Raw genomic sequence first — 23657 nt, 5'->3', positions numbered from 1 at the left:
CTTAACGCGATCTACAATTTTCTAGTAATCATAGGGCCTTGTACACCATCAGTTTAATTGCGCAGTACACTTACGTGTCATCGTAGCTCAATATATGTTTACTTCTTTTATTTTAGTGTCATTTTTGGTTATAGCGATTAATATTAACATGTAGGATAATAGAAAAGGGGTTCGGGAAATAAAATAAAACTATTACGTTATGATTTTTTTCTGTTATTATAATGCTGCGAATTATAAAACTTGTAACTGATTAGAAAAAAATATAATTAAACCTTATTTGCAGTTTTTTTTAGGCCGGGGTTTCATGAGCTGTAATTATTATGTGTAAAAGTGACACTTTGGCCGCTAAAAAGTGGCGGCTCTATACGCCGCATTATCTCAACGCTTAGATGCTAGGATTTCGAGTTGGTTGATTTTACAAGAAGTAATTTATTGCGTTGTGTAGACAATGTATAAAAATTAGTTATTTAATTAATAATAATAAGTTTTAATTTAATTTTGTGGTAATTATAATCTATTAAAAATATTTAAGATATTCTTTACAATTGACAATATGCTTACTCAAAAAAAAAAAAGGATTGTGTAGTAAATTACCGTACTAGTAGGCGAGAGTGCAGCGGTTGTAACTCGCAACTCTTGGAGCCAGGTCTCAACAACAAACTTTCTTAAGAAAAATTTATCTTGTTCTACACAGTGGCAGTATGATCTCGGTAATTATGCTGTGATTTTTACAGCCACTGTTATAAACGCAGAATGAAGCCGTTTCCATTTAACCGGTCGTCGGTGGATATTTTCCCGCGGATGCAAGTAAAGTAGAGCACGGTGGAGCCCATGATCTCCTATTGATATTAAAAGGAATGACATAACATTTAGCGATTTCTCATATACCCGTCAAACTGTAAAGAATGAGCGACAGCGTGCGCAGCGCACAGAGAATTCACATTCTGGAAATGGAAGATGCGTATGTATATTCGTTTATTGCGTATCAGAAGAACGAATCTGTTTTAATCTATGTAGACTGCAGTTCTACGAATTCATATTATATACAGAGGTTCTAGTTAAAACGCAATTCACCGATCAGCCTTCTATAATATTTGAATTGACTGGTCGATTCCCCTACTTTTTACTGGAATGGATTCATCCAACAAGTGAACATCGCGCCGAAGCTGTAGAATGCTACTGACAGCCGTAACAAAGCGATCGTAACCCTCAGTCCATTGTTAGAGAAAAGATGGTGGTTTCTCAAGACCTTTTTTTTTTCTTGAGTCGTATTTTAGCACGCGATCAGTGTTTGCAGTGCAAAATTTTTTTTGCCGTAACTACCGCGATAAACCTGCATCTAACATCTAACATCAGTTTTGAGATTAGCGGATAAATTTAGGGAGACAAGTTCCGTTAATAACAAGGAAACGTGTTTGAATGTAGACACAATCGTTGAAACCACCGGGTTTGTCTAGTAGTTAAAGTCGTCATCGCAATCAACTGATTTCGAAGTCGGGAGTTCTAAGGTTCAAATCCTAGTGAAGGCAGTTAACTTTTGTACAGGTTTGAATTCTAGATCGTGGAGACCAGTGTTATTTGGTGATTGGGTTTCAGTTAACCACACATCTCAGGAATGGGTGACCTGAGGCTGGTACAAGAACCTCATATACATTCATACCTATCATCCTCTGAAGTAATACCTTACAGCGTTTCCGAAGCTAAATACAAAAAGAAAAAAGGAAAGAAGACAGTTGCTGAAATCAAAGATCGATTACTTGTCTCGCCAAAAATTCAATTAGACGTTTGTTAGCTGAAATTACTTCCCTTACGACCATATCGAATTTTCAAAATTCATCGACTTCCTGATCTAGACAAAGGAAACCGGGTAGAAATATTATCATCGGTTTCGTCGATTCGTGCGTGAGAATATTCATTATACAAACTCGATTTTTTTTTCACAGTCGAGGTGTGGTGGTTTCCTTTGGACCGCTACTCCCGCAAGTGAGAGTATGATAATGTGCGATATCACGAAAAAAAAAAATCGGTCCTCTTTTCTTCAAGTACACTGTTACTGCAGAATATCAGAATATTTTATTGCGATTCAATTGCACTCTTCTAAGAGGAAGATCGATACTGCCCGTTCCAACACGACGGTGCAACATCACACTACGCGCATTCAATTTCTGATTTCGGTGACGAATTTTTTGGTGATCGCGTTTTTGATCGTGACTTATGGTCACAAAACTCTCGATGGTTTTGTTTCTTAGCGTATATACCAACCCCCAAACTTTGAAATCAGTTGCAAGAAATACAGTGAGAAGGATGGAAGCGTGTATTCATGAAGATGGCGGCCACTTCCAACATTTATTCTAAAACTTAAGGTATTGGAAAATTTGAAAATATTTTATTTAGTAACTTACAAAGGTCTTTATATATATATATATATCGGCTGACGTAAGTGGTTACGGTTTTATATAGGACGCTTTGTTTAAGAGGATGAAACTAAGAAAAAAAAAAAAAAAAAAAATTTGTGTAGGTTGGACGTACCTTAAAGGACTACGTAAGGGTATCTAAGGGTCTCTATTGAGTACTATCAAATTGAGAGTTCATCTTCACCACTTAGCCCGGCTTAAAATATTCCTGTAATTTTATTTATTAAAGTTTTTATTTCTGTTTTGATTTTTATTTAATGACACTTTTACACGCAGTAATAATTACGATTATATCTACATTCTTCGAAAATGTTGACAGATGTTTCGACATGATTGATTACTCTTAATTAGTATTCTTGAGGGTCTGTTTCTTTTAATTATAAGAGTATGTTCTTGCTGGAAATGAAAGTATTTTGTGTTTACAGTCGCCCTAAATTCCATACTACGGTGAAGGTTAAATCGTACATACATAATCTGTGATCTTATTAGGAAGTTGTGTAGTGTCGCTAATGTTTATTTAATGTTATATATATATAGAGTTAGTCGTCCTGGTTTTTCTCCCCCTTTTTTTTAACAACCACCTTAATATAATAGTCGAATAGTAATTTAATAAAACATTTGAAAAAGTTTCAAAAGTTGAAAAGATTTTTTTTTCATCCTCTTAAACAAAGCGTCCTGTATAAAACTTAAAATAAATGCAGAAGAGACATTTTCTCCCCCAAATTTATTAATTTATGTAATGAAATTTGGCGATAGATGCTGTTCCTTTAATGACGAACATAATTTTGAATAAAATCAGTTTTCGCAAAGAAATCTGTTATTATTTTAGGTAGATTTCATAAGAAAAGCTGCTACCTATTGTAATGGGTACCATGATTCGACTTCTGGAAAATTTCGACATATATTCGCGTTTCACATCCCCCAGACCCTAGAACCACCGTCAATTCAAAAATTTATATATATATATATATATATATATTTAACCTTCTTGTGAACACGATAACTGCCGTAATTTTTTGCCAGTCACTTTCAAATTTATACATGAAATATAACGACCCAAATTCTCGGTCGAGCTCGTTAATGGGCAAAATCGGACCATTGAGATGGAAATGCCGAGGGGAGGGGCCTTTTTCGAAAAAAAAAAACAAAATATCGCTATAACTTTGATATTAAGTAAAATATCGAATTCGTTTAAAGTTCTTATTATTTTCTGGATCAGGGCCTAAAACCTAAATAAGTCAATTTTTTTGATATCATTGACCATTGGCCCAGTAGATGGAAAAAATGGGGTTTCGAAGACAAAAAAGTCATACCTTCCTTAATAGGCAAATTATCGAATCTGTTTAAAGTGGTCGTTAGTCCTCTAAACATTACCTTAAAATTTTCTCTTACAAAAAAATGTATATGACCACCAACCCTTTCGACAAGGGATGAGCAAAATGTTGCTGGAATTGTTGTAATTGGCTTGTCGTATGTTAAAAATGTGAAACTTTTTTCACATGCAACCATTGTTGTTGTATTGAGTAAATTTGAAGTTTTTCTTAACATTAAGGTGGAAATCTTCTTTATTTCCTATTTACCACCAGTAAAATCTACCTCCGCCTTCCGGCATGCCGAAAGTGATTTTTTTTTTATTATAATCTTATTTCAGCATGTACTGAAAACTATATTTTTTAAATCGAAGTAGCTATCTGGCTAGGGGTTTGGATTAAACATATAGATGTGTTTGGGCGTAATATACGATAATTTTTTTTTATTCTGATTAGTACCTTATAATACTGGTGTACATAATTTATATACATAAATCATCGATGATTAAATATGCTACTTTTCCACAGATGGTATAAAAAGGAACTGGTTCAAGCATTTATTTGGATGGATCAACCAAGGGAAACATCGATTAGAGTAGCATCACAAAATATATACAGTTACATATAAAAAGCTACGTACAAAGTAATCCACCATTCAGAAGGCATTAATCAAAATTATTTAAACGTATATTTACGTATGTTTGAACAGAATGCGAAAATTTCATTTTTTGTAATATTATTTCTATAAAAGAAAATATTTTAATTGTATTTTAAACAAATAAGTGGAAACACGTTTTTTTTAAAATTATTAATAATTCATTAAAAATGAACATGGAAGCTTTACAAGCTCTTTCTGGTCAGTCGAAGTATTTTGTTGTTTCATGAAAAAAAAATGTGATGTGATATCACATCACATCCTTATACGCCTATTAAATTACATATACACATTAAAAAAAAAATGAAAAATATATACAATTCTATTTCATTAATATTTTTTCATTTATTTTTTAATTGTTATTATTGTATTATTATTTATCGTAAAAGTTTTTTACCATCAGAGATATTAATTATTAATAAATCATTGTATTTACATTAAAAAAAATATGTTAAAAAGAATAAAAAAAGAGATGATGTCGAACCGATGTGCCTTCCCCTTGTAAGATCGAAATATTTCGTTAATTAAAATTTTATTTGGCTATAACTCTGGAACAAACGAAATTAAGCGCCACTTACGATATATCGCTGAAAAGCTCTCAATAAGGGGGTATATTACTGCAGTTAAGAAACGTCCAAAATCTAATTTTTTGGGGATTTCCGGCTTTTTCGGACGCTTTTGTCCAGTCGATTGTAATCAAAAGAGAAGGTGCACAACTAGATATTACAACAGTTCTAAATTCAAAATTTCATAATCCTATGGCTAATCGTTTTGAGTTATGCTTGATAGATACGTATGTACAGACGTTACGCCGAAACTAGTTAAAGTGGATTCAGGGACGATCGTAATGGATATTTACGTTGAAATCAGAAAACCGAAATTTTTCGCGATCACAATTCTTCCTTTACTTCGTACAAGGAAGTAACAACAGCCAGTTTCGATGAAGTTTGATATTATTATTTTTAAGTTTGTAGAAGCATAAATATTAACACCTATAAGTTAATATTCTGAATTTTCAAAATATCGGCCCACACTATTCATATTTATGGGCACCAAACGATGTTTGACAGCCCAGTTTTTTATATCTCGAAAAATACTTGTTCCGATTTTATTTTCTTCAAATCTATAATGTGGGAGCTTTTGGAAAATATCCAACTAATTACGATAACGTATTTATAATAAATTATTGCCTTTTCATTTTGTATAATGACAATCGATGATGTCAAGCACGTATAATTGTCATTTGTGTATTTTTCATAATAAATGATATTCGATTCTTGATAGGATGTTTATTCAGAAACGTTATTTATTTATTAGTTTTACTTGTAACGTGAATTCTTATTGAACTAAGAAAAATGATACTATTGTGTATTTATGTCGTGTATATATATATATATATTTTTTTTAATAAACGTTTTGTAAGGAATCTAGTATTACTAATTACTGTAGAAGTTTTCTTTTAATCTAAGTTCATTAGTACAGCCTTTAAATTTATTTATTTTTTAATTACTTTTGAAAACAATGCATGTAATCATCCTTGTAATGTATTTACAGTGTACATTATTGTAATAATAACACTGAATACAGGTTATGTTACTTTGTAAGCGGTTTCTTCATGTTTTTATTTGTTTCAAGCGTTCATGTTTTTTAATTTTTATTTTATTTTTTTAATTTTATGTTTTGTTTTAACTCATCTTAAGTCCATTAACGCTCAGCAGGTTGCCGACCCCTGTGCCGGTTTTGTTCCTGTTACACACACTTCTCTAACGTTTAAGCTTAACACTATTCATACTTTTGATGAATTTTTGTCGTGGTCCTTTTTTCTCCTTTCCTCTTTAGTATTGCATGCCGTATCTCACATCACTATTATTTTCTTTTTTTACCAGCTGCAGGGCGTGCCTACGGCACGTCTCTGCAGCTCAGCCTTCCGGGCGGCGTCTCGGAATGGGATTATTAGGTATCCAAAATTGATTACCTTTTGTGTTTTGTGTAAAAATATTTTTTGTTTAATGATGAAAATTAATATAACTAAAGTTAAATTAGAAATTTAACTCTAGAAATTGTTAATAACAAATCGGGATTTTCCGCTAGTGATCGGTATATTCCGGTTTCTACTTTTGGGTTATAGTTTATTATTTTATGAAGAAAAAAATCCACGTAAATAAATAAAAAATATGTAAAAAAAATTTAAAACACCACTCTTAAATTAAACGCATTAAAAGGTAAAACTTAACTTTAGGGCGGTATCTCAGAATGGATTTGACAACAAACTTTGGTGGTGATATGTAAGATTATTTGAAATTCATAGGTCCAAATTAAAAATTTGATGTTTTTGTCAATTTTTCTTATGCGTGTTTGAACTCCACTCTTTATTTTTTTATAAGAAAAAATTAACAAAAATATCAAATTTTTAATTTGAAGCTGTGGCTTTTACGAAATGTGTGACATATCAAAGCTTGTTGTCAAATCCATTCTGAGATTTTTTTTTTTTGTCTTCAGTCATTTGACTGGTTTGATGCAGCTCTCCAAGATTCCCTTTCTAGTGCTAGTCGTTTCATTTCAGTATACCCTCTACATCCTACATCCCTAACAATTTGTTTTACATTTTCCAAACGTGGCCTGCATACACAATTTTTTCCTTCTACCTGTCCTTCCAATATCAAAGCGACTATTCCAGGGTGCCTTAGTATGTGGCCTATAAGTCTGTCTCTTCTTTTAACTATATTTTTCCAAATGCTTCTTTCTTCATCTATTTGCCGCAATACCTCTTCATTTGTCACTTTATCCACCCATCTGATTTTTAACATTCTCCTATAGCACCGCATTTCAAAAGCTTCTAATCTTTTCTTCTCAGATACTCCTATTGTCCAAGTTTCACTTCCATATAAAGCGACACTCCAAACATATACTTTCAAAAATCTTTTCTGACATTTAAATTAATTTTTGATGTAAACAAATTATATTTCTTACTGAAGGCTCGTTTCGCTTGTGCTATTCGGCATTTTATATCGCTCCTGCTTCGTCCATTTTTAGTAATTCTACTTCCCAAATAACAAAATTCTTCTACCTCCATAATCTTTTCTCCTCCTATTTTCACATTCAGTGGTCCATCTTTGTTATTTCTACTACATTTCATTACTTTTGTTCTGTTCTTGTTTATTTTCATGCGACAGTTCTTGCGTAGGACTTCATCTATGCCGTTCATTGTTTCTTCTAAATCCTTTTTACTCTCGGCTAGAATTACTATATCATCAGCAAATCGTAGCATCTTTATCTTTTCACCTTGTACTGTTACTCCGAATCTAAATTGTTCTTTAACACCATTAACTGCTAGTTCCATGTAAAGATTAACATTCTGAGATGCCAAACTAAAATTATTTTTTTTACATTTTAGTGTTGTCTTTCATTTAATCAATAGATAGAAAATATCAAAAATGTATAATTTTAATCGGTTGTTGATTTGTATGATTGTTTTTGTCAACCCACTCATTGATTTGCCATTTGATGAATTTAATGTAAGTTTAAAATCTGTACACAATGAATTCTTCTTTTACATTCAGGTTGTCTTACAAAACAACAGTAATGATTTCAAGATATGTTCTGCAATTTAATATTAAAAAATAAGTTCATATAAAATTGGATCCGATACGACTTCATTTTTGAGTTAGAGCTTGCAAAAAAACATTTTGCCCTGATTTTTATTTAAAAGATAAAATAAAATCATTTTAAAATGTTTAAAATTTTAGTTAAAGGTAAAATTAGATGGTTTCACGTGGTTTTGTTGAGCTGAAAAACTGTATAAATTATATCCCAGACGGATATCATTAGAAACCTACCGGGTTGTTCTAGTCGTGAACGCGTCTACCCAAATCAGCTGATTTGGAAGTCGAAAGATCCAGCCTTCAAGTTCTAGTAAAGGCAGTTACTTTTATACGGATTAGAATACTAGATCGAGGATACCTGTTGTCTTTGGTGGTTGGGTTTCAATTAACCACACATCTCAGAAATGATCGACCTGAGACTGTACAAGACTGCACTTATTTCACGCTCATATCATCCTCATTCATCCTGTGAAGTAATACGTGACGGTAATTCCCGAAGGCTAAACAGGAAAAAGAAATTTTTGCGAAAAATTATGAAAAACAAATTTTTTTAAATGTTTGATATAAAATAATCTTGTTAAATTGTTAATGTAGAAATAGAATCTTGCAAAGAACATTTGTAGAGAATCTAAACGCCGAGAAAATCTTAGAGACACAATGAAGAGAATAATAAATTTGACTTTAAAATCCCCTACTTTAAGGTAGTGGGGGGTTTGTTTGTCTCATACTGAATAAAGGAGTTTTTGCTCATTTTTATTTATTTCTTTTACTTTCTGAATTGTTATTTAATGGTTTTCATTACTTTCTGTATATTCAAATACCGGGTGATTCAAAAAGGACTTCACAAATTTAAAAGCAGATATCATTTTATTGAGGTAACTTACAGGTTCAGTTTAACTTTCATTTCATAGAAAAACACATAAAATTTGTCACCCAACATTTACTTTTGTTCGATCGATACGTCATTCGTTTGTAATGCTTCACACATCCCACATGAATTCGACTTCATTTCGGACTGTACCCAGCAAATCGGGCGTTAATTCGAAGTCTTGGCTGAACAAGATCGGCAGGCAAATGTGGTACATAAATCCGATCTTTAATAAAACCTCATAAAATCTAGCGGGGTCAAATCTAGGAGCCATCTATGAGTTTTGTTTTTTGTAATAAATGTTTGTCATCATGGAAAGACTTTACGGTCACCTTTATGTTATTATTTTTTCACTGGAAGGAAGCGTGTATATATTACTGGAAAGAATACACATTTTTTCCGTTTAAATAAATTAGATTGTTTTGACTGATTGATGGCACTTAAAAAAGAAAAGAATTTATTTTTTTAAAATTGTGAAGTACTCTAATTCTGATTGATATGTTTATCATTGTTGTACTTTTATGTAAATGAATTAATTCTTTAACTTTTGTTTATTTTTCTCTTTGATATTCAATGGGTTTACATTAAGTACCCTTTTTAAAATATGAGTAAGTTTGATAAATCCATCATTTGTTTTCGTTGTTTGTTTAATTTGTTAGTTCGTTAGTAATTAAAGATGTTTATAAAATTTTTAACAGGGTTTTTTAAATTTATATTCTTAATTAGTGGAATTATTGTGAATTAATCGATTCCATTTCTCGTTATCATTAATCCGAAAGAAGTCCGTATTCAAACTTCTGAAAAATTCATTCCTATTAAGTTAGCGAAAAATTTTATTTACTATAAATTTTTTTAACCAGTAAATGATCAAATGACGCGTTTCTTCGGTAATAGAGCCGTTTCCGTTTGAAGAAAATAAACTTTTGCTAAATTTCTGCCTGTTGGAAATTTTTCTTTTAAATATGTACGCGCTGATATATAAAATACAAATAAGAAGAAATTACTGTATCACAGTTAGTTGGAATTCTTTCTCTTTTCCCATTTAGTTATACGGTGTATTATAAAATACACCGTATAACTTATAATTTTGTAAATACAAAATTATAGAATGATCAACTGAAATGTCCACCATTGGGATCTCGAAAACCATAATTTTTTTAGAAACTTTAAACGGGGAAACTTCCCTAGTTTTTCCCCTACATTAAAAATACAGTATTATAATTTTTCAATTAACATCATTATTTCATTATTAGAAACCTTACGTTTCTATTACACGCCGCTGGAACTGTGAAGCGCACAGTTCCACAATAAGATTTTTGTATTTTCTTCATAAACTGGGCGTTGGCTACTGACATTAAGCTTAAGGATTATATATTGTAGACGTATTAAGAAAGAATTAAAGAAAAAAGAACTCATTATATTAAATGCTATCGATAATATAAAGTGGAAATAAAAAGGGGATTGCACTTCCACAGTGCCTGTACACGAGCCGCCACTGGTTTCCATACGTACATATTTTAATATTCCATTTAAGTTTCCTATTAAGCTGTAGACTTTCGAGTATTTGAGTTGCATAACTTTCCCGGTTTAGCTTTGGTAAACAGAAATGGAAAAAATGAATACTTTTGGATAAGTTTTTATATAAATGTGAGATTATAGTACCTGGTACTTTCAAATTGTATTATGTCATATTCATAACAGCTAAAAATTAATTTTTTTATGTGTGTGGAACGAGTAAAAAAAGAAAAGAAAAAACAATTATTTTAGATAATTTCGCAATCATTCTTGTACCACCATTGAATAACCCTTTTATTGTTAATATATTAAGACGTAAAGGTCAGTTCTTTGAAATATATCCTTCAAGAATTAGAATTAATATATTATACTACGGTAAACTATGTGGTGATATTGTCTGTTTATATATATAAATAATAGTAACGGGTTATAGTTGCGTATAAATCTTTTCCTTTGTAACATTTATTCCTAAAATAGTAGAGCGTAGACAAGGCCATCTTCTTTGGATACAAAAATAACGGCCAAGGTCGAAAGCTTCTACCACCATTCCCTAGCGGTCACCGGACGTTCCGTACGTCGCATGAATTATAATTATTATTACATCTGGTCGGATAAAGCGTCTAAATTAATCTTTTGTGTATGTATTAATAATAAAAATTATTTAAGCGTGTTTCAAAAATACTTTACGGGAACTTTCGTATGGTAATTATAAAAAATATTTAGATTACTAGCGATATGATCGACTCTTAATAAACAAACTGAAAAGTTGTACTGTAGCCGTGATTCTTATCTCTGTTAAAAACCGCTTGGCCAAGAAGGTTTCAGTTTTTCAGGTCGTTCACCCACCATTTAAAACGCGTGGGAAGTAAAAAATAAACGGATTATCCACGAAGAGTTGTCATTTTGAATTCTGCGATACTTTTCAACAATCTCGCATACAGATGTTATTTATTAACAGCTGCTGAGTGAAATAAATCTGATACAACAATCTTCAGTAAGACAAAAAAAAATTGATGAAAATTCTACAGATATAGTAAACATTTCGCCGAGACAATTCGTAAAGTTGTTTGTATTTTCAGTCATAATGAAACAGCCGCCTCGTGCAGCAGTATTCTTTAATTGCTAAATTTGAGAAAACTGGCCTGGTGATTTGTATGAAGAACACAACTCTGTCAACATAGAACCAGAATAGCTGAAGACATTACTGCTGTCGCTCTTACCGCGAACTTTGTACAAAGTGTTTGGGCCAAATGGTGCGGCTGTCGCAACAATTGCATCCATAAGACCGTACTCGGTGTCGTACGTTTGGCGATCGGTTTTTAAAATGCAGTCTGGTACCTTGAGTGGTTTTATCTTTTTCTTTTTTTTTTTAAATAAAAAATAATGACGAGACTCATTTTCAATTAAATGAATTCGAGAATCAACAAACAGTCTCGTGTTGGGCTCCCAAAACCATAGAATAGCGTAGATAGCGTCTCTTTGGTTCGTCGCGGCGATGTAATCGGGTCGTATTTTTGATGAAGGTACTGCGATTTCAAACGATACGGAGTGCTGCTTCATGATATTATTATGAAACAGCTTCATGGACTTGTCTGCTATTTTTTCCAACAGGATGGCACTACGAGCCGTCAAACGATCGCATTATCGTATGAGAAATTCCCAGGAGGATTACCTATATGCTGGACAAAACCCATAAACAAGGATTCAGTAAAACAATTCTTGTTACTGCTGCTCGTATGTTGCAACATACTTATTTTTCTTAAGAAGATAAAGCGCCTTTCTTGAAGATCTCAGTTTGTCCAGTATCGAATCGGCCGCCTAGATTGTGCTATATAACAGCTCGTGACTTTTTAATTCTAGGGGTTTTAAAAGGAAAAGTACGCCCGTAATCTACAAATAGTTCAAGCTCTTAAGAATAATGCTAAAGCTGCTAATCGCAGAATAATGGCGCAGTTATGTGAAAACGGGATGCAGAACTTTCATCGCAGAATTTGCAATTACTCGTACAGTTTACATCAGATATTTTGTTCCAGATTTAATCACTAATTTTGTACGGGTCTTTTCTGGGATCCCTTACTTTTTTTGTTATCCAATCACTCATATTTGCATGAAATATAATTATCAAAGTCAATTTCAGTGGAGAAACGCATTTTTAATTATAGAATTGACTTACGATCAGAAAAACAGGTACTTTTTCGTTTCCCCCCCCCCCCAAAGGTTTGCAAGTGTTTCATCAGGAATAAGTCGCAGTAAATATTGATGATTATAATAATAATAACCAGGTTGGAGAAATAACCCAATAATCTGATATAACCATTTATATTAACATTTATTTATTTTATAAATATAATGTAACCAAACTTAACCTTTGTTCGCCAACCTTGACTAATTAACAATAATGTTTTGATTATTTAAATAATAAATAACCGCAATAGTTACTGAAAGACCCCCCACACAAAATATAAACATTAATCTCAATACAAAAGAAATAAGAAAACAAACTTTTAGTAACAAGTGAAAAAACCTACGCAAATAATTCATTTTCAATAGCAACTCTTCATTCAATGGATAGAACGAAAAAATGTCTCAAAATTTGGTATTAAAAGTGTGGTGTCTACGACGCCACATGTATTCACACAAATATGAATCGATTATATAGTACGGTGGTGAGTACCCGATTCACGTTTGTTGTCTCTTCACATTTTTCCAAGGTTTCAGTCCGTCGGGTATGACCATCACCGGGTATGATCCGGATCATGAACAGGGAAATTACGTGGAAATTCCGGTTATGATCCACATTGAAATATTTATCCGACATTATTGTAGTGCCTTTTTCAATGCATGCGGTTCCGATTTTGCATAAAAAAGCACTCATTATCGTCGCGAAAAACTTCTCCGAAAATCCATCGCTGAGGATACAACCTTCCACGATTATATCCTCGAAAAATACGATTCATCAATTTCCACCGTTTTTCTTTTGACCACCTATTTTGCGAGGATTTTTCAATGAGGAATCGGCATAAACTTCACTCAGATCTGTAATAGCATCACAGCTCATTTCAAATTCTCGTTCAGCAAAACGAGTGGTAGCGTATTCCTGAGACCAAGCATAAATGTATAAAATAATCCTCACGAACGACAATTTGCTACCTTCCAACCAAGTTCTCTTTCAGATCCGTTTTTCTGGACGTTTTTCTAAACTTTCGTTTATTTATATACTCAAAAGAACATTTTTTGCATGGATTTTCATAGACGTTTCCTGTTTTATCTTACATATTCTGGTCTTATGAACGATTCTTCTATCTTGAAGAAACTAGATCGGTTTTTCTTTCGTATCAACGTTTATAATAATAGAAATGAATGTCAATTGAGACGACACGATGTGGACTAATCGACAACACTAATGTAAGTAATCGATGTTATAATATTTCGAATTGTAACTATACAGTAATCCGTATTTCAAAACAATGCCGGGTTGGTTTCTGTGATTCCCTCATAAAAAATGGTTTCTCCATTCCAATATGAAGTGAATATCATATTTTACGCATTTTTCAAAAGATTCTTAATGAAATAATAACAGTGAAGTACCTTTTATATTTACGATTGAAATAAAAATACAAGGCAGTTTTTCAAAATAATATACGTGTTTTTATTATTAATGTAAAATTATATTTCTTACTTGAAACACCATATTTCTTCCTAGTTCACAATGGAATTATTTGATAGGTCTTACCTTGGCTTTCGTTAAATAACATGAGAAAGCTTTCGGAACCGTTGATAAGATTAAATAATATAACTGTACTATTTACATTTTATCATTGCCAGTGCGTTTATAGCTTATGATTAAAAAAATCAAATCTATGAAAGTGTTACTTTATTTCTTTCATTAAATTACTGTTAAAACAATAAAATTTCTTTAAACTATTGATATTTCTTTTCAAAATTATGAAAAAATCTTAAAGCAAAGTTAATTTGCAAACATTAACAAGATTTATGCTTATGTGAAAAACGTATTTGAAGAAATAATTTTTTTTTGGAATAATTTACGAAAAGGAAAGTTTGTTAGAACTGTTAACAAAATAATTCTCTGTTATTGCTGCTCATTATTGTTATGACCGACTCATTTTTCTCGTGAAGATAAAGCGATTTCTTGAGAAGATCACAGCTTGTCCAACATCGAATGTTAATATCATTTTTATTTACAAATTCCATTTTATTTGCAACTTAATAACGATTATTTTTTGACGAGACAATTTTTCGAGAAAAATATTTTTTTATTTCTTAACATAATCTTGTTTAAAGTCTATACACTATATTCAGTTCAGTGATGCTTATTTTTTTTTTGATCCTGTACTTAACTGTATGATCTATCCTAGAATGCAAAGTAGGTAGATATTTCAGCCAATACGTTCCAGCAACAGCTTCTTCATATTTAGAAATGAAAACTTTTTGTCAATTTCGCAGAAGAGAAGATGATGTGCCCGTCTTGTTTTAATTATTATCTCAATTAGACGATCCAGGAAAAAAATTCATTATATTTCCCGGTATATTATTTTATCCTTTTCCAAAATTTTGATGAATATTTTATATGTCACATGCATCTCAAAAACATGGTGGAACGCCCTTTCTTTGCAGCGAGTTTCCCGACTTGAGCCCATTGTTATAATTGTTCCTTGGTTTCAGGTCTGTAATGATATGCATCCTTGTTTCTACTGTTATAAAATCAATTACTTGATGTTGGATGGACTTATCAAATACCCTTTATTATTTAGTTTATGTATTTGAGGGCATCTTTCATTACTTCCTTGTACGAAGTAAAGGAAATTTTGTAGTCGCGAAAATTTTCAGATTTCAACGGCAATATGCATTTGACCATTCCTGAATTCATTTTGACTAGTTTCGGCGTGACGTCTGTGCGTATGTATCTTATATAACTCAAAAACTATTAGCCGTAGGATGTTGAAATTTTGGATATAGGACTGTTGTAATATCTAGCTGTGCACCTCCCCTTTTGATTGCAATCGATTGGAACAAAACTGTCTAAAAAAGCTCAAAATCCATTTTTTTGGATTTTTTACTTTTTCTTAACTGCAGTAATAAGCCTTCATTGAGACCCTTTCAAAGATGTATCATACGTGGTACCTATTTTCATTGGTACAAGAGTTATAGCCAAATAAAATTTTAATGAAATATTTTATTACAAGGAGAAGGTACATCGGTTCAAATCAGACTTCATCTCCTTTTATTTTTTTTAACTTTTTTTTATTATTTTAATTCTTTCTTATTTTAATTCGATTTCTTATCGGGTTTTTGGTTTTGAGATTTCAACGGAAAATTCATTTTGACCAATTTCGGCGTGACGTCTGTACGTACATACGTACGTATGCACGTATATATCTCGCATAACTCAAAAACGATTAGCCGTAGGATGTTGAAATTTTGGCTGTAGGACTGTATAAAGTATAATTTATCCAAGAATGCAAAATAGGTAGATATTTTGGCCAATAATTTCATCATTTCGTGTAAATACATTCCAGCAAGTCGCTTCTTCATATTTAGAAAAAGAAAGTGTACCTTCTCGTCTGCAGACGAGTACATATGTCCGTTTTTTTTTGTTTTTTTTTTCATTATTACTTCATTTAGACTATCAAGGAAAAGATTCGTTATACAAGGGATAAATCATGCTTTATTCTTTATAATTTTTTTCCACCTTTTATGTAGGCTATATTAAAAAAGAAAAACTGGTAATTGGTTGCGATAAACCTGAACGTACGTTTTAGGAATGTTAAATAAACACTATTCTTATAAAAAATAATGAATGCTTATTTACACCGGTTACAGACAAATACGAATATTTCAGTCGCAAGGTAACAACAGTTGACAGATAACATCACACCAAGTTCCGATGAATAGCTCTACTCATCTCTGATTGTATTACGATAAATAATAATTCAATAATAACAAAAAAAAAATCAGAAATTATTAATGAAATAAAACTTTATGTGCTTTTCATTTTTTTTAAATGTGTATGTGTAATTTAGTAGACGTACAAGGAAGTTATGTGGCGTCCCCATCAGATTTTTTTTTCTTTTGTTTTAAACAGCTTTCACTTTCAAAGAAAAGTGTCGTGTAATCTAATGACTAAAACGGTTAATCCAAAAATTCCCGATTGACGAAGATGAGAAGAGACTGTTAATTTTTCCATCCTGCGTAAATTCGAATTGATTAAAAAAATTGCTAGTGAATTAATTTAAAGAAGCTATACTTTTTTTAATTCAGTAGTGAGGGAAATTATGTAATGAAAAGGAAAAACCATGTCTTTGTTTTTCTGTTATTACGTGTTTTTTTAGCGTGAGATAATTCGCTTTCAAAAACTAACGCATTTAGTGCCGTAAATAATTTTTTCCAACTTTTATGTAAACTACATTAAAAAATTAAAAAATAACCGATAATTGGTTGCGGTAAACCTGAACGCCCATTACGTCTTAGAAATATCTAATAAACACTATTCTTATAAAAAGTAATGAATGCTTATATGTACCGGTTACAGACAAATACGAATAATTCAGTCGCAAGGTAACAGTTGACAGATAATATCACACCAAGTTTCGATGAATAGGTGATTCATAATCACCTATGTATGTATGTATATAGTCGATTTCATGCGGGGAAAGGTGTTATGCAAGTAAATAAAGTTACCAGTCGTGTCAGTTGTAAATCGTATTCGTAATGGGAGCCGCTTATAAATATTGAAATATCACCGGAATAGAAGCGTCGGTGGCGATGCCTTAGCTTATCCAACAACTACCACCTTTTTAAAACATACCATTATCTTACTATTATTTTGTCCGCCGGTCACGCAACAAATTATAGAAAGAATACCGGAAGCCCATGTCCAGAATCAACTTAAAACAAACTCAACTAGGACACCGCCCATTTCATTTTATATACGTAAGATTTTAACAGAATAGATTTACAAACAATAATATTATTATTATTACTATTAATAAAACTTACATCAACTGATAGTTACAAAGATTGTCAGATTAAAGCGATTTAACTAATCTTCAAAAACAAAAAAAAAGAATTTTCCTTTTTTACTTAACACTATAAAGACTACACGATTAACAATATTTCAATCAAGATACATGCGACATAAACACTTATAAATGTGCTAACATAAGTGTTGTCTTTCATGACTTATCTATTTAAATAATGGTCACGTTATCGGTTCAGTGGTAGTTCACGAGTCACGAGAAGGAAGTTCACACCCAAAATTAAAAAAAAAGAAGGGAATTACATAATTGTGAGGAATTTAGAGGCTGGTGTTACTCGAGCAGTTCGTCAATTCCTGGTCGGTGTATAGACATCGGTCAGTATGGGCCGATCCATAAACGGAACTGACCCTCCTCCACAAATCATTGAAATGACAGACGCCATTACTCGACTGATTTCCATGCCGACAGTAATTATCTCTCCTGATAAGGTAGGATCAAAGACGATAATGAAATTTATCCGTAGGAATCATAAAACGATTCGCAAACTCTTATCTAAACTTTTCAGGAGGTGTGTTATCTTTCCCACATCTAAAATTACTGATCAATTTTACATGTACCAGCTTCTGGGAATATTTTTTTAAATATTATTTCTAATTTTACGGCATAACTTCAAAGACATTAATTGTAGAGGAGAATGTCCTCTACATTTGTTGGTTGAAAAACTTTTCTCTAAAATGCATAGTTTCAGAGAAAAACGTATTTCAAAAACTTTTTAAGTTTTTCAAAAATTTTTAGGAGGGGGGCGATGTTAAAAATCTGGAGTTACGCTTCCCTCATCACCCCTAACGCATGGACAAACGATCAATCGGTAGGTAAGGATTTTTAATTAAAAATACATATTGACTGCACTATTTATTTTCATTTTATAGTATCAATGGGTTTGTTTTTGTAATAAATCGATACGATTGATAAACATACAACCGTGTTTTGGCGTTGCTAATCCGTTTGTCATTTTACATCGGATGTATTCTTATTGTGATGATGATGGTGATTGTACCGTGAGTCGCCGTGTCATCATTCCGTTGTTATATAGTCTGCTCAGAATGTATTATTTGGTTGCAACATCACAGTCAAAGGTTATATATGCAACTGCTGCATATATGCATTGCGACTCTTACTTCTCGGTGTCATTGCCGTTCGATTTATACCGAATCCTGCTGTTTATTGGCGGTTTATTGTTGTATAACGGATGCTGTTTGTTATTATTATGTGAAACGGCTTTGTCTGACCACTGAATGAAATCGTGAATAGTCGGTCGTTCGTTGTCAATTTACAATTCCCGTATTGAACTCGATAAATGTTGTTTCCAGTTTTGATATTTGTCCGATTGTTAATCTGTTTTTCCATGGATAAAGAACACCTGAGGAGAACCGGGTATTTATTTTTTTAGATTTATTAAAACGTTTTTTTATCCTTAAATAAATAAATGTCCTCAAGTTATGTCCTCGACAGAAGGACTATTAAAGAATTAATTGTACAAGTAAAGAATTATGTAAAAAAAAATACTGTATATTATGGGGGTGTGAGGGAGTCAAGATCTCCAATATTTGACTCGATTAGCACACGGTTTGCTTATATAGTGTACTTTTTAGCTATATGATATAGTTTAAATTATTTAAAAAGTACGATTTAAATGAAATTTACTGTAAAAGAATTAAAAAAATTAAGTAAACGATGTAGGTGGGTTTTTGTACCCCGTTATTTGAAGAGTGGAATTTAAAATCATAAATCGATTGATGACGTACAAAAGGAAGAGGTAAAAAAATTGAAATTATTTAAGAATCGTACTTAGCAATGTTTGAAGACAAGAAAAATTTTTGAAATGGGTCGCTCTGGATGTCAAAATTCAGTTTTTTTACTTCCTTGTACGAAGTATTGTGATCGTGAAAAATTTCAGTTTTCAAATTTTAAGGGAAATATCCATTTTGACCATCCCTGAAAACATTTTCACTATTTGCGGCGTGACGTCTTTACGTTCGTGCATATGTACGTAACTCGCGTAACTCATAAACGTTTAGCCGTAGGATGTTGAAATTTTTGATTTAGGACTGTTGTAACATTTAGTTGCGCACCTCTCCCCTTTTGATTGCAATCGACTGAACCAAAAGTGACCAAAAAAGACAAAAATCTCCAAAATTTGGATTTTTTTTAACTGCAGTAATAAGCCACTAATAAGGTCACTTTCATTGGTTCAAGAGGATGCAGCAAAGACGCCTCCTTTGAAGTTTCAAGAAGTGCATCCAAGACGTGAAGTCGCTCCTCGGCCGGATTTCTTATTGATGGGAGAGTATCTTCTACTTATAATTCAATGATGATTCTTTATTAACCAAAATAACCCTCTTTCATTTTTATTTCTTGGAAATTGTTTTGACCGAAGTTTCTTGCTTTTTGAGTAAAAAAAAGGATTATGTAGAAAAGAATTACCCGAATTTTATCATTTAACCAATATGAAAAAAGGTTGCAAAAAAATTGATTTTAGGGAAGGAATTAACTATCTTCCATCATAGTTTTTCTTTAAAATTCTTTAAAATAAATCATCTATTCTGCATCTTTAGGAAAATTAATAATTTTCATTATTCATTTAGTCAATGTTTATCTTGTACCCTTTTTAGCGTTGAGCTTATTAAAAATATATCTGAGTGTTTTATGTTTGTATTACGTCTGCTAATAGATTTTTTTTTTTTAAATTAGTGAATGTTTCGATAATAGTATAATTTAAATTAAGAAAATTTCAGTATAGATGAATGTACAAATGATAATGTTAAATTTTAATTGTACCGCAAGTTGCATTTAAGATGTGTTTGGGTTATCAATTTTTGATGGCTAAATTAGTTAATTAAGGTTTATTATAAACTCTTTCCTCCCGTCTATTTCCCCACGCGTACGTACCATGTAGTTTGACGTTGTTGGACAATAATATTATTATTATAGTCGAGAATTCATGTCGTTACTTGTTCACTTGGCTGCGTTAGTTAATTTATTTTAAACAACTTTTTTGACTGCTTAAAAAAAAAAAATAAATAAAAATGGTTTAGACGAAATAATTTATTAAATTTATTTCAAATGTTTAAAATTCCAATAACTTTTATTAGTTTATTTTATTTTCTGAATTTTGTACAGAAACCGGATCTTTATTTATTGTAATGCAATGAAGTTTATCATTTCTGCAGCGGTCTTGAAAACTTGTATCGTAAAATAAAATGAAGTAAAAGTCTTTGATTTGATAATTTAAATAACCTAAGAAAACTTATTTTTTTCTTTTTTTTTTAAAAACACGTAAATTAAATAGTTTCTAATTATATTTTTTTATCATTTGTGATTGATCCATGTAAAATATCCGAGTTGCAAGTGGCTCTAATCGGAGCTGCTTTCTCTGAAAGTAATGAAATTAAGTCAAAACCTGTGTACAATAAATTCTAAATACAATAAAAGTGTCACTTTTGAATGTTACCTAGCGCGCTTCGCCTTCTTAGTAAGCATGGCAAGGGACACTTGTTATTCGTTTCTAGTTTTTTTCTTGTATCATTAGCCATTAAAACTCGGATAAATGATAAAAATGGCTATGCCATTTTTTGGAGCGACTTTTCTTACATCTGATTCCCTACAACGGTCACGGGATCTCTAACATTTAGTAATAATGGAATGCGTAAAATTATTAAAAACATAAATTTGTTTTTAAGGGCCGTCTTAAAAACGATGATTGGTACCTTACGGGAGAATGACTCTACTATTTGAAAATTTACAGGTGGGCCTAGATAAGATAATTTAGGAGATAAGATCATTTAGGTAAGATCTCCGTGGCGGGATGGGTAGCGTCTTAGTCTTTCATCTGGAGGTCCTGGATTCGAATCTTGGTCAGGCATGGCATTTTTCACACTCTAGAAATTTCCATTCTCATATGGTTAAATGACTTAAGCAGTCGCAGTCGATACCCGCATCTCAGAAAAAAAAGAAAAGAAAAAACAACTTCATCGGTTTGTTGTTTTATCATACAATTGGACAATATATACGAAAAAATACTGTTGAGGCGGAAAAGAAAATTAATCTTTAAATCAACGCGTGATAACTTCAACTTTTACGAACCAATAAGGATGTGACATTTTACTATCTGTTATAAACTAGGAACGTTGCAGCAACGGACTGTAGAACGAGGGGGAGGATAAAATAAAAAAATTCGTTCTTTATTATAAGAATTTAAGTACAGTATTAAATTTAAGAATTCAACATATTGAACCATTTTTTTCAGAAATAATTAAAAATAGAATTAGGTAATGCTTGGAACGATAAGTGAATTTTGTTTGTTAATCGATTTAAATGTTTCCTTTTAAATATAAATGGAAGTGATAGCGAGCTTATCTTATCGGCATATATATTGATATTTGGCAGCAGTTTTTACGATGAAATATTTTTACTGTTTCTTACTATGGGACAATAATTGTCATCTAAATTCCGGATTGCTAAATAAAAATTCATAATTTATCATTTAATTATAAAATTTATTAACGTTTTTTAAAGCATATTTATTTTACTAATAGAATTAGCAATTTTTTTTTCTGCTGAGGCTATATTATGTAGCGAAGTTGAATATCCATTATGACATGAACTTCAGTTGACCGTTTACGAGTTGATTAAAGGATTGTTCAATGGAAACTGCAACAGCAGCACATGTTTCCAACCGCGTTAACTTTCGCCCACTCCGCGGCCTATCTTTAATACTGCCCAATTCAAACGCAAATTTTTCCCAAGCCAACATAGTTGCTTTTCGTGGTGGCGACTTATTAAAGCGTTGCCGAAACATATCACTAATTAGTTTCATTGTTTGATTCGTAGAGTGTGTGACGTTGTAAAAAAACTGTTGTCAACCGACACAAACGAAAATACCGTATGTGTTAAACACATATCCTAACTCATATTTTTCGTTAACTTTAGAGGTGCGGCGACTTCATGGCCACGCCGTACATACGAGGTGTGGCTATTAAATAACGAGACTAATGCTGCTGCAGAAGAACTGCACATTCGCCAAAATCTTACGACCGACAGCTGTGTAGCGTGAAGTCTTTTCTTTCGGTTATTGCCACTCCAGTTTCTGAAGGTATATTAGTCTGGTTTCGTCAGCCTTCGTTTGGATAACATTTGTTTTTTTTGTTTTGCTGAAAAAATTATAAGTGTTTTATTAGGGAAAAGAATTGAGAAATTTCATTTGCAACTTGGAAAAACCGCTACTGAAATTTATCTTTAATTAAAAGACGTACATGTCAATGAATGTTTTATCACGTGCCCGGGTTTTGAGTTGTTTAAACGTTTCCAAGATCGCCGGGAAGACGTTGAAGATGTTTATAAAAATTGAAAGCGTTGATGATTGGTTTTTCGATATTTATGGGATTGTGTACCTTCAAGTTCCTGAAGGTCAAACTATTAATCAACATTACTACCTTGACGTCCTTGCTCAACTCTGTTAAAAAATAAGAAAAAAACGACCCGAATTGTGGAAGAACAAGTCATGAGTTCTTCATCTCAGGACAACGCACCGGCTCACACTGCATTCGGTCAAGACGTTTCTAGCCAATTATAACATCCCAGTGTTAGACCATCCGCCTTATTCGCCTGACTTTGCACCATGTAACTTTTATCTGTTCCCAAGGTTAAGTCTACATTAAAAGGATCAAGATTTCAGACCGTTGAAGCTGTGAAAGAAAAACCGGCACGTTCATGAAAGAGGTCGCAGATGAAGACCTTCAGCACGGTTTCGAATGATGGAAAATTCGCATGGAGTGTTGTAGAGATAGTGGAGGGGTATATATTATAGGAGATAATAACTGAATATGTAAAAATATTTTACATTAGTCTCGTTATTTAACAGCCACACCATGTATATCTTTACGTAATTTTTTAATACAAAAATTGTGTTTGGGAAGTAATGTCATGAATTACTAAAACCTCAGATATGTAGAATTTAACCCGAGTAGCAACTTTTTCCTGTATAATGTACTGTATATATAACCGGGAAAATATTAAATTCAGATTTTAGGATATTTTTAAATTAAAATATAGAAGGGCGAGTTGTTGATATGATTTACTTTTCGTTTAAGTGGTGTTAACCGTATTTGATGAAGGAGAATCTTTTATTTACGAACGACCATTAAAAATAAACGTAATATCGACTAAAATTTAACTCGCGGTACTTGTGTATTATAACTGCGCCAATATATTTGGAAGGTTATAACCAGCGCGACTG

The 23657-nt window shown here is 32.1% G+C and overlaps 1 protein-coding gene across 4 annotated transcripts in view; it reads left to right on the top strand.

Moving 5' to 3' along the window:
• The window catches only part of LOC142327038 (uncharacterized), a 499320-nt gene that overhangs the window by 198917 nt on the left and 276746 nt on the right, over positions 1-23657 (top strand). The window lies entirely within an intron of this gene.

This window comes from Lycorma delicatula, chromosome 6 (assembly GCF_047948215.1).
Source record: "Lycorma delicatula isolate Av1 chromosome 6, ASM4794821v1, whole genome shotgun sequence".
NCBI lineage: Eukaryota > Metazoa > Arthropoda > Insecta > Hemiptera > Fulgoridae > Lycorma > Lycorma delicatula.
The sequence above is the reverse complement of the archived record's forward strand: the minus strand, read 5'-3'. Positions and strand labels throughout refer to the sequence as shown.